Source organism: Gossypium hirsutum, chromosome D02 (assembly GCF_007990345.1).
Source record: "Gossypium hirsutum isolate 1008001.06 chromosome D02, Gossypium_hirsutum_v2.1, whole genome shotgun sequence".
Taxonomy (NCBI): Eukaryota; Viridiplantae; Streptophyta; class Magnoliopsida; order Malvales; family Malvaceae; genus Gossypium; species Gossypium hirsutum.
The window spans coordinates 7,214,644-7,229,730 of NC_053438.1; the positions used below are offsets into that span (position 1 = coordinate 7,214,644).

At 31.5% G+C, this 15,087-nt stretch overlaps 1 pseudogene; it reads right to left on the reverse strand.

Moving 5' to 3' along the window:
• Positions 1–259: 259 nt before the first annotated feature.
• Positions 260–1,678, reverse strand: LOC107907631 (F-box protein At4g00755-like; annotated as a pseudogene).
• Positions 1,679–15,087: the final 13,409 nt, after the last annotated feature.

Sequence of the window (15,087 nt, forward strand, 5' to 3'; positions counted from 1 at the left end):
GACAGATAAAAGCAATTTACAAATCTTCTGAAAAATTCATTAGTTTTGTCAAAGAAATAATGCAGGGAATAATGTGTTGGGAGCCGAGCATGTGAGCCCAAGGTTTGTTTGAAGTACTCACATTCTGAGTAACCGATCAGGGCAAAGAAGAAACACAAATCAAATAGAGCAAAAAACAAATCATGCAAAAAAATTATTAGATTGTTGAAATTCCGCTTCCACTCTCTTTATGGGCTCAATCCAGTTTCCAGGTGAAATTTTATATCAAAAAAATACATTGATAATATTCATTTGTTTTGAAAGTTAACTGAATTAACCTGTCAGTACCAGAATCCTGGCATGGCTCTGGAAGCTTGAAAGTTTGTAAGCGGTTTTCCTGAGCCATTTCAAACTCTAGTGAGGTGTGAGTCCATGCAAACCTGTCAGTATCAGAATCCTGGCATGACTCATCCGCATCCTTGATATGGCCCATGCGAAATCTCACAGATTTCGCTGAATATATAAGGGAACCAAACTGGAAGTAAGCCTGGAAAGGTCTTATCTTGATCTCTGTAACAACATACAAATCAGCAATCAATCTATATGTCAATGTTTCAGGCACGACGGGATTCCTTTGTCCTTTACTAGACCAGTATGAAGCTGTCCGAGCCACTCTATCTCTTGGTTCCAAAGTATTACATATGTTTTCCTATGGATAATTATCAGTGCTAGAAGCAATCCCCAGCAGTAGTTGACAAACAACATCGAACTAAAAAGGCATAAGCTCTATGCTCCCTCTCCAAAGCTTCCCACTCCATGATATTGCTAGATCCAACTCTGGCATGACCTTTTGTACTGCCACCTAGCTTGTTGACATGATCAACTCTAGATAACTGGGGAAACATTTGGAGGGACAGATGCTTACATAGATCATGTCTAATCACAAAACGTCGCCAAGTGCGTGAGACAACAGTCATGCAAGCAAGGCAGGTATCGAGGACAACGCCAGAAGCAACTATCTCCTTGAGCTTCCATAAGTCAGGCATAAAAGATGACTTAACCCTGTTTTTGGAAATGGTCATAGTGGTTTCATTGTTCAGTATGGCAATGCTCAAATCCATGAAAGGTGAGAAACCAAATTTCCAAATATGAGTAAGAAACACAACCCCAACACAATTCGGATGGAAAAGAAGATGGCAATACTCTCTTTCTCTTGCAGACATCAACATACCCTTCATATCTTACTTAGAAAACACTCTTGTTTGGGTTTTTACCATGTTCAATCCAGAAATACTGCATGTGCATTTATCTTATCCAACACCTTCATACCACCATCTATGATTTCTGTTCTAGTTTGTAAGAGTCTCATGAAGTAAGAATCTCTCTCTTTCATTAGTTGCTACATGTTCTCCCGATGCATTCAGCAGGCACCACATTCCAAGTTGTTAAGCAACCGCTTCCAACGCAACAGAATTCTGCATAGAATGCTTGATGATGCTAACAACTGCACTAAGAATTTGCTCCATATATGGGTGTTTAGATTTCTAACAATCGACGTAACTTGCTAGCAGTTCCAGGCATCTGCTTGGCAATTTCAAGAAGCACTTTGTTTGGCAAGGCGTAATTGGGATTTTAACCCACTATGTTTGCATCTTAATTTTACTAATCAACCAAATGTTTATCTTAAAATATTCTGTACTTTTATTTTTATTATGCACACTTTATTACTTCTAACAGTTGTATATATTGATAATATTATTGATTGAATTAGTATTACAAATTAACTTAACATTAACTCAAGATTGATGACAACATCATCACATCTTGACTGAAAATAACAAATCGAAAAATAGAAAAACCAATTTTAAGTAAATAAAAATAAAAAGATTAATCTGTTTTTAATCTTCTCAAACACATTAGTACATCTATATTTGAAGTGTTTCAATTTAATAAAAGTTGACAAAAAATTCATACTATAACTAAAAAATTAAAACAAAATCATATTATATAATTTAATAAATTTAATTTTTCCATATTTTTTTATGTAGTTTTCAGCCCACTTGTTGGCTTCATTATTTATTTTTGTTAAATTATAAAATAAAAATATACTCTAAGTTCTATACACGTTGTACATTTGAAATTTAGTTCTTTTATATTTATTTCTAAGAATTTAGTCTCTTTATTTGTCGGATTTAATAATTTATAGGTCCAATTGTTACTACCATATTAAGTTTCTTATATTAAAAGTTATGGTGTGACATTTTGAAGTTAAAAAAGTCACTTGGTAGTAATATAACAATAAAAATAATGTTTAAAATATTGATTAACTTTTATTGAAATAATTAATAATATTAACTAACAAACTAACTAATGACATTATAAAAATAAGGAGACCTCATAGATAAACATAAATTTAAAACACGAAAAATGAAGTTTCTCAATATTGGGAAAATTTTTAATTTATCATAATATCTAGTTCAATCTCAATAATATTTTATATTATTTTATAAATCTTGGGTTTAATTTTTAAATAATATTTTTAATTGTTTTATTTGAAAATTATATAAATAAAAATATTTTTATGATAATATTAAATACGTTAAGTTGCGATGGCAATAATTCAATAAAAGAATATAGATGTCAAGATTAATACTTTATCTAATTTAAATCAAAAGAAAAGTAAAACTGAATATATAAAGCAAAATAAAAAAATGCTATTCTAGAAAAAAAATTTAATATGGTAAACAATTAAAATAGTCACTTTTGTTTGTCTCAAGTTGTATTTTAGTTACTCATGTTTAAAATGTTTCGTTTTAGTCACTTACGTTATCGTTTTGTTACAAAATGGTCACTCTGTCGTTAAGATCTATTATCTCTCAAAAATCAGTCCGACGTGGCAATTAAAATGAGTTTTAAATGCTAACATGAATGTTCAACTAGGATGAGAAAAGTTAATTTTTTTATGAAAATAGAATTCAAAATTTTGCTCTAAAACCTTTTTTTTTCAATTTAAAAAGAAGCAACATTTGGGTGTTTTTTTCCCATTTTAACTACCACGTTTGGGAGGTAACAGATCTTAATAGTAGAATGATCATTTTATAACAAAACGATAATGTAAGTGGCTAAAACATAACATTTCAAACATAAGTGATTAAACTGTAACTTCAGACAAACAAAAATGACTATTTGGATAGTTTACCCTTTTTAATAATATTTAGTGCTCCAACCTGTAAAAAAAATATGTTTTTAACACATCAATCAAGAAAGAATTGTATGAAATAAGGATATTATTTATTCCTAATAATTTTATCCCACGTCAGTAAATTCATCCTGAATTTTAAGATTTTAGTTTGAATTTGATTTTGTTCAGAGTGAAAATGATGATATGACATAAAACTATTAAAAATGGAATACAGATGACATGGCGTCATTGTTTCATGTAATCTTTTCCCTCGCTACTATATAACATAATAAATTTCCAAATATATTCCTAATAATTACTAATCCGAATCACATAAGAATCAATTTAAAATAGTAAATTATTTCAACAACTTGTCTCATAAAAATCCATCCCAAATACAAACGTGGTGATAGAGAAAATACATGGTACTCAAAATAAACACGCTGGAATTAAAAAATCCATTGAAATAATTCAATGTAATGAAGTTCAAACCATACTACATAAGTGTCTCCTTGATATGGTCCATCATGGAATAGATGCTTCATGAAAGAACAACCTGCTCAAGAAAATTAAGCTACTCATCTTAGTGAGTAACAAATATATATAGTATCTAACAGATACTGCTAACAAATGTGTTCACTGTCAAACAAGATGACCAATATTTACTACAACCGTACGGGTATATATATGGAGGATCATACCGCATCGCATAGTTTCCTCCTATACTTAAAATACTTGTTGAACCCGAGTGTTAGATATGAGTATCTAAGTGACTTTGCACCACCCGGATCCCTTCCTACATACATCCACCCTCGTACTCTCCCTCGCCATCTCTTCGATCTCCCTCACATCCACCGTCCTCCGGGCAACATGTGACATCGCACCACCCGGCCACCTTCCTACATACACCCTCACTACCTCCACCCCATGCTACGCAAACTGCAAGTCTCCACCTCTGTCACCTCCTCCTCATATTACGAGTCTTACCACCTCTTCACCATGTACTCAAAGGTTAACAGTGGTTTTAAATAATTAATCTACATATTTTTAACTTGAGAGGAAAAAAAAAACCTTACCGAGAAGTTAGACGGATAGAGCAGACAGCTCGATCGCCGGGGCATTTCCATTGCCATTGCCATCGACGTTATTACCATGTATACGACGTCTGATATACCTGAAGCTGCATATGATTAAAACCGCGGCCATGATAAATAGGGTTATCAGAACCAAAGGTTTCCCCCTATATTTAATGGTTTCATTCACAATAAAATCCATCTCTGGTGATGATGACGATGATGATGGACTACTGTTGTGGCCCTTCATATTTTCTTGGTTCAACCTAGGCTAAATGGGGTTTCTGTTAAAATTGTAAGACCCCAACTGGGTATCTATAGAGCTCTCCGTCTCACCAACCAGTATAGTCCTCATAACTTTTTATATATAAATGGGTTTTTTTTCCTCTCAATCTAAAAATATATAAAAAGTTGAGAGGACTATACACACTTCCTATTTTTAACTAATTAATCTACATATTTTTAACTTGAGAGAAAAAAAAACCCATTTATATATAAAAAGTTGTGAGGATTATACACATGACTTCCTATTTCCTACCCCCAATAAAAGTTGTGGGAAGGTATAAAATGGTCCTTTTCTTAATCTTAGCCCTTTAATTAGTAAAGTTTGTCGATCAACGAGGAGACATGAAAAGGTAATTGAAGAGATAAGATTTTGAAATTTAATTGGTGTGTTAACTTTAGAAGGAATTAATGTATCAATGTTAAAGAAAAAGATAATATAATTAAAATATGTAAATAATTATCATAGAAAACAAAAGCATATAATATTAATATTATTAAATGAAAGTTTAGGGCACAGAGACTTTAGTATGAGGTAGACCTGTCCATGGCCCGGCCCGGAAAAAATTTTGGCCCGACTCTTAGGCCCGGCCCGGTAAAAAATAATAAGCTCGGCCCGGCCCGGTTTTTAATAAACACAAAAAAAATATTTTAAAAATAAAAAATAAAAATATATATTTTTAAAGTATTTTAAAATTAAAAAACAAAAATAAAAATATATATTTATTATATTTGGGCCGGGTTCAAGCCAAAAAAATTGAGCCCGAGTCTAGCCCATTTTTTAAACGGGCCTCGTTTTTTTACCCAAGCCCATATTTCGGGCTTATATTTTTACCCAAACCCTCCCATATTTCGGGCGGACCACCTGGCCGGGTCGGGCCGCTCGGCCCATGGACAGGTCTAGTATGAGGGCTCGGGAGATTTTTTTCAAAATGTTAGTATAAACTTGGTCAACACCTTATATAATTGTCTCAGGTCTCATGTTTTTAAAGTTTTTTTTCGATTTTTGAAGAGGCTTGACTAAATATGTAACTTTGTCTTTGTTGAGTTTAGACAAATTTGAGACGATATTATTAATTATACAGTTAATTAACATAATTCAACATATTAATACAAAATTACCATTATATAATGAATTAGAATTAGAAGGCAAAGAAATAATTTTCTTATAAAATATTTTAAATTTATTTTGCTAATTCGAGGGTGGTTTCTCTGCTTTTTCTTGTTTTTCTGTAGTCATTATTTAATCCCACAACACCAAATTGCCAATCACCCAAGGTACTATGTCATAATATTCCATGATGCCAATCACCCATGATGCACCAATGATGCATACTCAAATTCTATATATATTTTCCTATATCAAGGAGACACTTATGTTGAATTTTAAATAACCCATCTTTCATGAAATAAATAGGAAAATAGGTCAACATAGGTGTTATGATGAATTTGAAGTCAACATAAGTGTCTCCTTGATATAGGAAAATATATAGGAAGTGTGTATAGATTTTGAGTATGCATCATTGGTGCATGGGTGATTGGATCATGGAATATTATGAAATTTGGTCATCTCCTATAGGAAAATCTTATGAAATTTTATCATCTCCTTTTCATAAGGGCTAAGATTTTGACCGATGTTAGAGAAAAGGAGGAAATGAAAATGAGACCATTTTAAGTCTTATGAAATTTTGTATTTAGGTTCAACATGAGACCATTCTATTCCCTTTATCCAATCCTTTTCCATGGCAATGCAAGTAGTAGGAAGGGTGTATAGTATTCTAACATCTGTCAAACTCTTAGCCCTTCAATTAGTAAAGTTTGTCACCAAGAACGCTCATTTAGCCTACAAATTAGATCCGTTCTTCTCCCAGTAATTGTCCTACCAATGACAAACTTTTCAAAAGTTTGTATTAAAAAACCCCCAACTAATTAATGTATCAATATTAATTTTGTATTCAGTTCTATATTCCCGTGGCAAGTCATTAATCTGCCAAAATTTCATAACTTGCTCCAATGTTTTAACTTGCTTTATGTTCTTTCATGAAGCATCTATTCCATGATGGATCGTATATATGAAGGAGACGCTTATGGACTATACGTACACTTCCTATTTTCCTATATCAATAAAAAGTTGGGGAAAGGTATAAAATTATTTAAGTTTTGTTGACACTATTTTTTGATAAAACGGGGTCGACTTGGGTTTTGAAAGATGAAATCGAATGTGAGAGTCGCCACCAATCCTTTTTGATAAGGTGTGATCGGATCACCTTGAAAAGTGGTTGTTTTTTAATAAACGATTTAATTTTATTAAAACAGCGAGTTTGGCCTACGAAATTCAGAAAAAACGGGTTCGAGAGTCGGTTATGTACGAGGAAGGATTAGCACCCTCGTAACGCCCAAAAATTGGTACCTAGTTGATTAGTTAATGTTTTAATGTCGAAAATTGAAAACTTTGAAGAATTTTAAAATACGATCTTTTATTGAAACGTTTGTATAAATCAAATTACTCATTAAGACTTTCTCATTTCGGAAAGAGAAAATGTCACACCCAATGAGTTAGGCCATGATATTTCACCTTCTCAAAAAATGAGCTTGTCCAAAAAAACTAGTGCAATAAAGTTTAAAAGGATATTCAATTGTTTAAGTCAGATGAAGAAATCGCAACCCAATACGTTAAGGCACAATTTCTCAAAATTCTAAACATTGAATATTGACTTTATTATTTCTTAGAAAAATCTTCATCTCGAGAAAACGACGTGTCATATCCAATGCATTAGGACACAACGTTTCGAATTCCCGATACGAGAATAAATGCCGAAAATTTACTTATTTAAAAGATATTTAGCTATCTCGGATTAAAAAAGGATCATGCCCAGTAAGTTAGGACACGATCTTTTCTTAATTCTCGAGATCATTTAAAGTTTAGGTTTGAAAAAAGACTCGCGTATTTAGATTCATCGTGAAAATCGAAACACAGTAAGTTAGGGTACGACCTTTTCGAATCTAAACATACGAAATGCCATTTATTCAAAAATCATAATTTATACATCGAATAAAATCACGAAATAGTAGGAATAAAACATGAAATTAATACTCGTAACGAAACAATAAGGAACCCGATAATGTAAGTATGAACAATACGAGCAAAAGCAACGAAAATAAGATGAATAAAAAGTACTAATCAATAACATACGAAATAGCAATATATACAAGCAAATAAAAGTAAAGCATTTCTTCAAATCAATAATGAAAATGAAACAAATAAATAAATGAATAAAATTATAAAAAAGTAAAAAGATATATATGTGTGCTTAAAATTATGAAAATATGAAAAATCTATATATGTAAAAATATATGTAAGTATGTATGTGTACGTTCACGTGTATATATATAGAGTATATAAATAATATATAAGTATGTATATATATATAAAATAAGCACATATGTATATATGTAACAAAATGTATGTATGTATATATATAAAAGCAATTATATAATAATAATAATAATAATAAACAAAATTAATATAATATAATAATGAGGAATAAATAATTATAAAAAATATAATAATAATTACATTCATTAATAAAATAACAAAATAACAACAAAAAAACCAATTTGAATTCTAAAACAAAGATCTGGGGTAAGGTCAAAAATAAAATAAGAGAAGGACCAAACTGTGACGCGCGCGAAAGGAGAGGGACCAAAAAGGGAAATATCCCAGGCCTTCAAAACTCATCACTTTGAGCGAGACTAGAATGAAACAGAAATAAAATCATGCGGCTAAATTAAAAATAAAAGAAAGAACAAAAAAAGGGGGCCAGATTACAGCGCGTTGCAAAACTGAAGGGACTATGCGCGAAATATCCCCTCAGGTACGAAAACACTTGGACCTTTATCGGGTCGGGTCGATTAACCCTAAACGGCGTCGTTTTGGGCGTTCTGGGGCTAGGCCAAAACGGCGTCGTTTCATGCCCCTATAAATTCAAAAAAATTTACAAAAAATTCATTTCTTCCTTTTTTCAAAAAAAAAACTTTCAAAACTCTCTCAACTCCCCCCTTCTTCCCCAGAAACTGGCCTGGGAACCTGCCGATGGCCACCGTGCCGGCCGCTGGTCACCAACACCGGCGCTGCCGTATACAGCGGCTGGGAACTAAAAAGTTCCCCGTTTCTCTCCGATGCGTTTCCAATGTAAACCCTCGACTTCCAGACTCTCCGGCGACGACCAAAAGGGGTAGAATGCTTCTCCTTTTTATATTTTTTTTTGTGTTTTCGAAAGAAATAATAATAATAATATCAATGAAATAGCGAAATCAACTTAAAATTTTATTGCTTGTTCTTTTTTCAAGAAAGGGGTCGAACCCTTTTTACAGAGATGATATTCGCCTTTTATAGCCAATTTTTACATGTTATTTTAGTTTTTCTTTTTATTTTTCTCTGTTTGCTACTGTTCTTTGCGAGTTCAACTTCATTTTGCAGGGAGTGGTTGGCCAGTGGCAGAGTTGGTGGCTGCTAAAGGTGGTGGCAGCAGAGGAAGAAGACCCAGGTGCGGCTTTCTCAAATTTCCAAATGTAAAATACTGTCTTTATTATTTTTTTAAAAAATTCTCATCTCGGAAAAACAACGTGTCATATCCAATGCGTTAGGCACAACGTATTGAATTCCCGATGATAAGCTTTTCATTTTGATTAAAGAGCATTCTCAACTACTTAGATTCAACGAAAGAAATTGGAACCTAATACGTCAGAGCTCAATCCTCTCGAAGATCCTAACTACGAGTGTTGCCTTTATTTTCCAAATTTTCCTTTTTTACGAATTTGAGTAAAAATTGATGTAATGTTACATTTGATGTACGAATAAATGTTGCATTGATAAATAACAACTATGGATACGATAATGTGAGCATAAATAATATGAACAACAACGTAAATGAAATAAATAATAGAGGAGACAAAACTATCATATCACAACAAATAAATGGGTGCAATATTAAGACATTCTTTTCGAATAATAATGAACACATACACAAATAAACAAATCAACATGGAGTGAAACAAAAATGCAATAGATAAAATCAATAAAACTATGAAAATATGTAGAAAAATATGTGTATTTATATATGCATATTTAAAAAAAATAATACTGTAATCACTGAATTTCGTCCGGTCCATTCTTCGTATTTTATTTTATTTATTTAATTTATTTTATTATATATATATTTAAAAATTATTATTTTCTGGGCTTGCCCTATGTGGGCCTAATGGTTGGGCATGTAGGGTTAGATAATTGGGTTTTAAATAATTTAATTTTGGACTTGTTTGGGCTTTTAGCCCATTGGTGTTTTTGCTTTTTTATGTTTTAATAATATTAATAAAATAATAATAAATCAGAAAAAATATAAAAAAAAACTTACATTTTGGCTCTTAAACTTTTCTAAATTTATATTTTGACCCCTAAGTTTTTTTGAATTTTCATCTTGACCCCTAATTTTTTATAAATATCATTCGGGCCCCTAAACTTTCTAGAAATTACATTTTGGCCCCATATTTTCCTAAAATTTCACTTTTACCCCATAAATTTTGCACCTTCTGCAGTTTGGTCCTGGACTTGTCAAATTGCCGCACCCAGCAGGCCAGCTCCAGCAGCCTCCCTAGGCCATAATTGCTCCACTGCCACCTGAAAATAAAGAAGAAGAATACAAAATTGAAGGATTTAAAGAAGGAAAAAAAAAAAGAAGAAAGAGGGGGATTGAAGCAAGGAGAAAAAAAAAAGAAGCAAAATTTTTGAGAGAAAAATCAAACAAACAGCAGCTCCACCGCCGGCCGTCGAACCACCACCACGACATCACCGTCGCCGCCATCCCAACGCTTAGCAAAACAAACCAAGAAGCAAAGAAACAACAAAAAAAAAAGAGAAAAAAAAGCTTTGAAAATAAGAGAAAAGGGGAGAGAAAGGAGAATGGAGAAGAAGGAGGAGGAGGAGGCGGCGGCACCGTGGCATCGACGGCAGCAAACGACGGCGGCGCAAGCAACAGTGGAAGCTAAGCTTTGAAGAAGAAGGAGGAAGAAACAGGGAAAGAAAAAAAAAAGGGAAAAAGAAATTCTTTTTTTTTAACAGCCGGGTCGAACCGACCCGGATCCGACCCGACCCGATCCGTAACAGGCCTGCACCAGCAGCCCCAGGCCTGAAAAAAAACAGCCCAAAAAAAGAGCAGACCTGTCCAAGCCCAGCAGCTCAGGCCCAAGCAGCAGGCCATTTCAGCGCAGGCCCAGCAGCACAGAACCAGGCCAGGCCCCTTCCAGCAGCCCCCTGAGGCCCAGTGACGCGGCCCAGCAAGCCCAAGTCCAACAGGCCAGCCCAGCAGAAAAAAAAGGAGAAAAAAAGAAGAAAAAGAAAAATGAAAAAAGGGATTCAATTTGCGTAACTCGTTCGACCAAGCTCGTGTTTTAGACCTTTTCGGTAATTTCGTTTATTTCACTTTTAATTTAATTCTCGTATTTTTATGTTATTTCGTTTTAATATTATTAGCACTTTATGCATTTTTATATTTTTGTATTTATATTTTTAATTTAATTTAATTTCAATTTTATTTTAAATTTAAATAATTTCAATAAATAAGGCAACGAATCGATTTAACATTAAATCGTTGATTTCATCGCTATGTTGGGTGAATATCATCAGTTTGTGTTAAACACGATTCTCGTGTTTTTTTAAATTCTCGTGTTATTTAAATTCTCGTGTTTTTTTTAAATTCTCATGTTTTAATAGAATCACGATTAAATATTAAATTGAATCGATTTGGCACTAATTCGATGATTTCATCGCCATGTAGGGATGAATATCATTTATTCGTGTTAAATACGGTACTTCTTAAAAAAAATCGTGTTTCAAAAATTTTCATGTTTTCAGAAAAATTTCTTGTGTTTCAAAAATTTCCGGGTTTTTTAAAAAAAATCGTGTTTTCAAAAATTCTCATGTTTCAAAAATCTTCGTGTTTTCAAAATTTCAGTGTTTCAAAAATTTTCGTATTTTCAAAAAATTTCCCGTGTTTTCAAAAATTCCCGTATTTCGAAAATTTTCTTGTTTTCAAAAAAAATTTTCCGTGTTTCATAAATTTCCGTGTTTTCAAAAAAAATTCTCGTCTTTCAAAAATTTTCGTGTTTCAAAAAAAATCCTTGTGTTTCGTATTTTATCCAAATTTTTATGTTTTCAAAAACAAATTTTGTGTTTTAAAAATTTTCGTGTTTCAAAAAGAAAATTCGTGTTTTCAAAAAAAATCTCGTGTTTCAAAATTTTCGTGTTTTTAAAAAATTTCGTGTTTCTAAAATTCTTTTATTTTTAAAAAAAAAATTCGTGTTTTCAAAAAAAGAAAAAGTTGTTGTGCTTTAAAATTCTCGTGTTTCAATCGGATCACGACTAATATTAAATTGAACTCGTATTTTTGAAAATTAAGACAACGCGTGTTTAACGAGATACCAATTTTGGGCGTCGCGAGGGTGCTAATAACTTCCTCGCGCGTAACCGACTCCCGAACTCTAATTTTCTCTGGATTTTCACGTATACTTAAAATTACCTCTTTTTTTAGAAAAATTAAAAAATTTTCTTCTAAAAAGAGAATTTATTAGGTGCCCGATCACACCTAGGAAAAAAGATCGGTGGCGACTCCTTTTTCAAATAAAATCAATACATTGTTTTCAAATTTTCAATAATTACTTCGACTAGCACCCGTGCCAACATTTTTAGGTCGCTACAAATACAAATGTATATGTATAAATATAAATTATAAAATATATGCTCATATACGTATTTAAAAAAGGTATATTGATGTGTACATATAAAATATATAAAAAAGAATATATGTATGAATATATACATATTTATGAATGTAAAAAGGTATACGGGTATATATATAGGGATACGTATAGATTATAAAAATATATATGTATATATAGATAGATTATAAAAATGTGCCCATGCACATACATATATATTATAAGGGCGCGTGTACGTATGTATGAAATAAATAAAAAAATACAAAAACTATGTAGGTATATATATATTTATATAATGAGAATATGTATGTCTATACGTATATATATGCATATGTCTAAGAATTATAAAGTATGAAAACATAAGTACGTGTATAAGTAAAAATACGCATATCATTTAATAAATAAAACCATGTCATTTGGGGAAAAAATAACAAACACCTATTGTACACGCTAAAGGACAATCTCCACAAACACAATAAAAGCTTCAGCTTCAGTATCATTAGAACATTATAGCACATTAACAATCGGCTCTATCACAGCTCAAGTACAACATATCAGGAGTGATTTGCAAGCACTTAATACAATAAGGAAATCAACCCTGAATAGTCCAAAGCAATGAGCATAAATCGAAAAAAGAACCGAGCATCCACCAAACTAGAGGGGACGACGACAAAACTAACCCTAAACTTACTCGTAAAAGCAAGACTACATGCATAAATAAGACTAAAAAGAGTACAACAAGAGTAAACAAAAAAATTCTAAAAGTGAAGACTTATTGAAGAATGGAAAAACAAACAAAAAAAACATATAAAACTTAAGATAACACAAGTCCAAATTGACTCATGAAATCATTTATTACTCTGAAACTCTCAAAACAAAAACAGATTAAGAAGCCAATGAAGAGCTATCCACTTTCTGAAAGAAACGATTAGTGGTCAGTGGTGTTTCAATGATGATAGGTACCGTCATCAGCTCGTCACAAGTTGCGAAGGTAACAAAGATACTCGCAAATTGAAAAGGGAGAAAACGCATGGAGTGAATGAGAGGAAGAAAGAAAAAAGAGGGCTAATGGGCAAAAGAAAAAAATAGGCAGTAGCTAATTTGAAGACTAACATCGCTGTTAGACAAAGAAAATATTTTATTAATATTTTTTTTCCAAACAGTTTAATTTAACTCAAAGTTATTAATTACGAATAAAAATATGTTAAAATAAAAATACTTTATTTTAATTTTTTAAATTTTTGTAAATAACGATATTAGTCTTCAAATTTAGATCTTAAGCTAAAAATCCAACGATAGTATGCTCCATAAATTTCAATCTTGCCCCTCATCCTCATTAGTATTATATATAACTAGCGTTTATCTATACCAAACAAATAATTATTAAAGAAGTGGAAAGGGTATTTTATATTATTCTAAAGTTTTGGATCTAATTTTTTTATTTAATGAAAATACTGTGTACGGCCTCGAGGCGGCAGTCTTCCATAAGCAAGTGTCATTTTCGTCTTCAGCAAGGTGCGATCTTAATTTTAGTAGCAAGTGAACAATCTTACGCCGCCAAGTACCAATAAAATAAGACCAATTCCAATCCCCATTTGCAAAAAAACAAAGGCCACGGGGAATGTAATAATTTATGATTTTAAGTCGGAGACGATTGCCTCCATCCTACTCTCGAAAGTAACATTTGCATATGTATATTCGGAGTGGCATGACTAAATTTAATAAATTTGTGTTTTATTAGAAGATTCACTGTTGGATTCTCCCAAATTTTCAACGAATATGACCATCCTGTTGTTTTTTTTTTTTTTGGTTCACTATTATTATTTATAAGACGGAAGTGACTTTGCGTGCTCTATGCCACCTCAGGATTTCATCATTCATAAGATTAATTTCCATTTTGGTTTCCTTCCTACCTAGGTCATATGAAAACTTTAGCAATTTTGTATTTTATAAAAAATTCAGTAAAAGGGATAGCCATAAATCTCGAATACATATCACATTACCAACAAAACAAATAATCTGTCACATTCCATTATTCAAAAGGGAATATGTTAGATTCAAATAAATTATCCTTTTTAAAAAACAAGAGATACTCAAATTATCTATCCAAAATAATATAAATTATTATAGTAATAAGATGAAAATTTACTTTTATCAAACAACATAATTATATTAATATTTACTAATTTACCAAATAATTTTATTAAAAAATAGCATTATGGAGATCCCTAAATAACAAGTCTTATTGTATTTTGTTCCTATTTTCTTTATAAAAAAAAAAGGTAAATTGGTCTTTGTAGGTTAGATCAAAGAGTAAATCTATTCCTTTTGTTAAAAATTCTATTCATTTCTACAGTTAAAATTCCTTTTGGCCGTATTTTTATATTTTTACAAATTAATAAAAAATTTTCTATAATAAAATTTCAAACGAAGATCAATTTTATAAATTTAAATCAAAATTTATGTTTTTATATAAAATTTTAACAAATATATTTATCGGAGATTTTTTTTTTACCCACAATATAAAATTTCTTGATATTTAAACAATTAAAAATTAATTGAACTCATAAAAATTGTTAAAGTTTCAAAAATATTTATTTTTAGAATAAATTGAGAGGGAAAGATGGAAAGTGTCTCTTTTGCAGTTATATCAAAATTCAATAATTATGGTAAAGATTTAATTTTGTTGGTTGGGCCCAAATCTTAATTTTTATCATTTGATTTTATTAAGTATGAAGCCCAAAGGAGTAATGAGCTAGTAAACTCTTTTAAGCTTATAGGCTTAAGCAAGTTTCATTT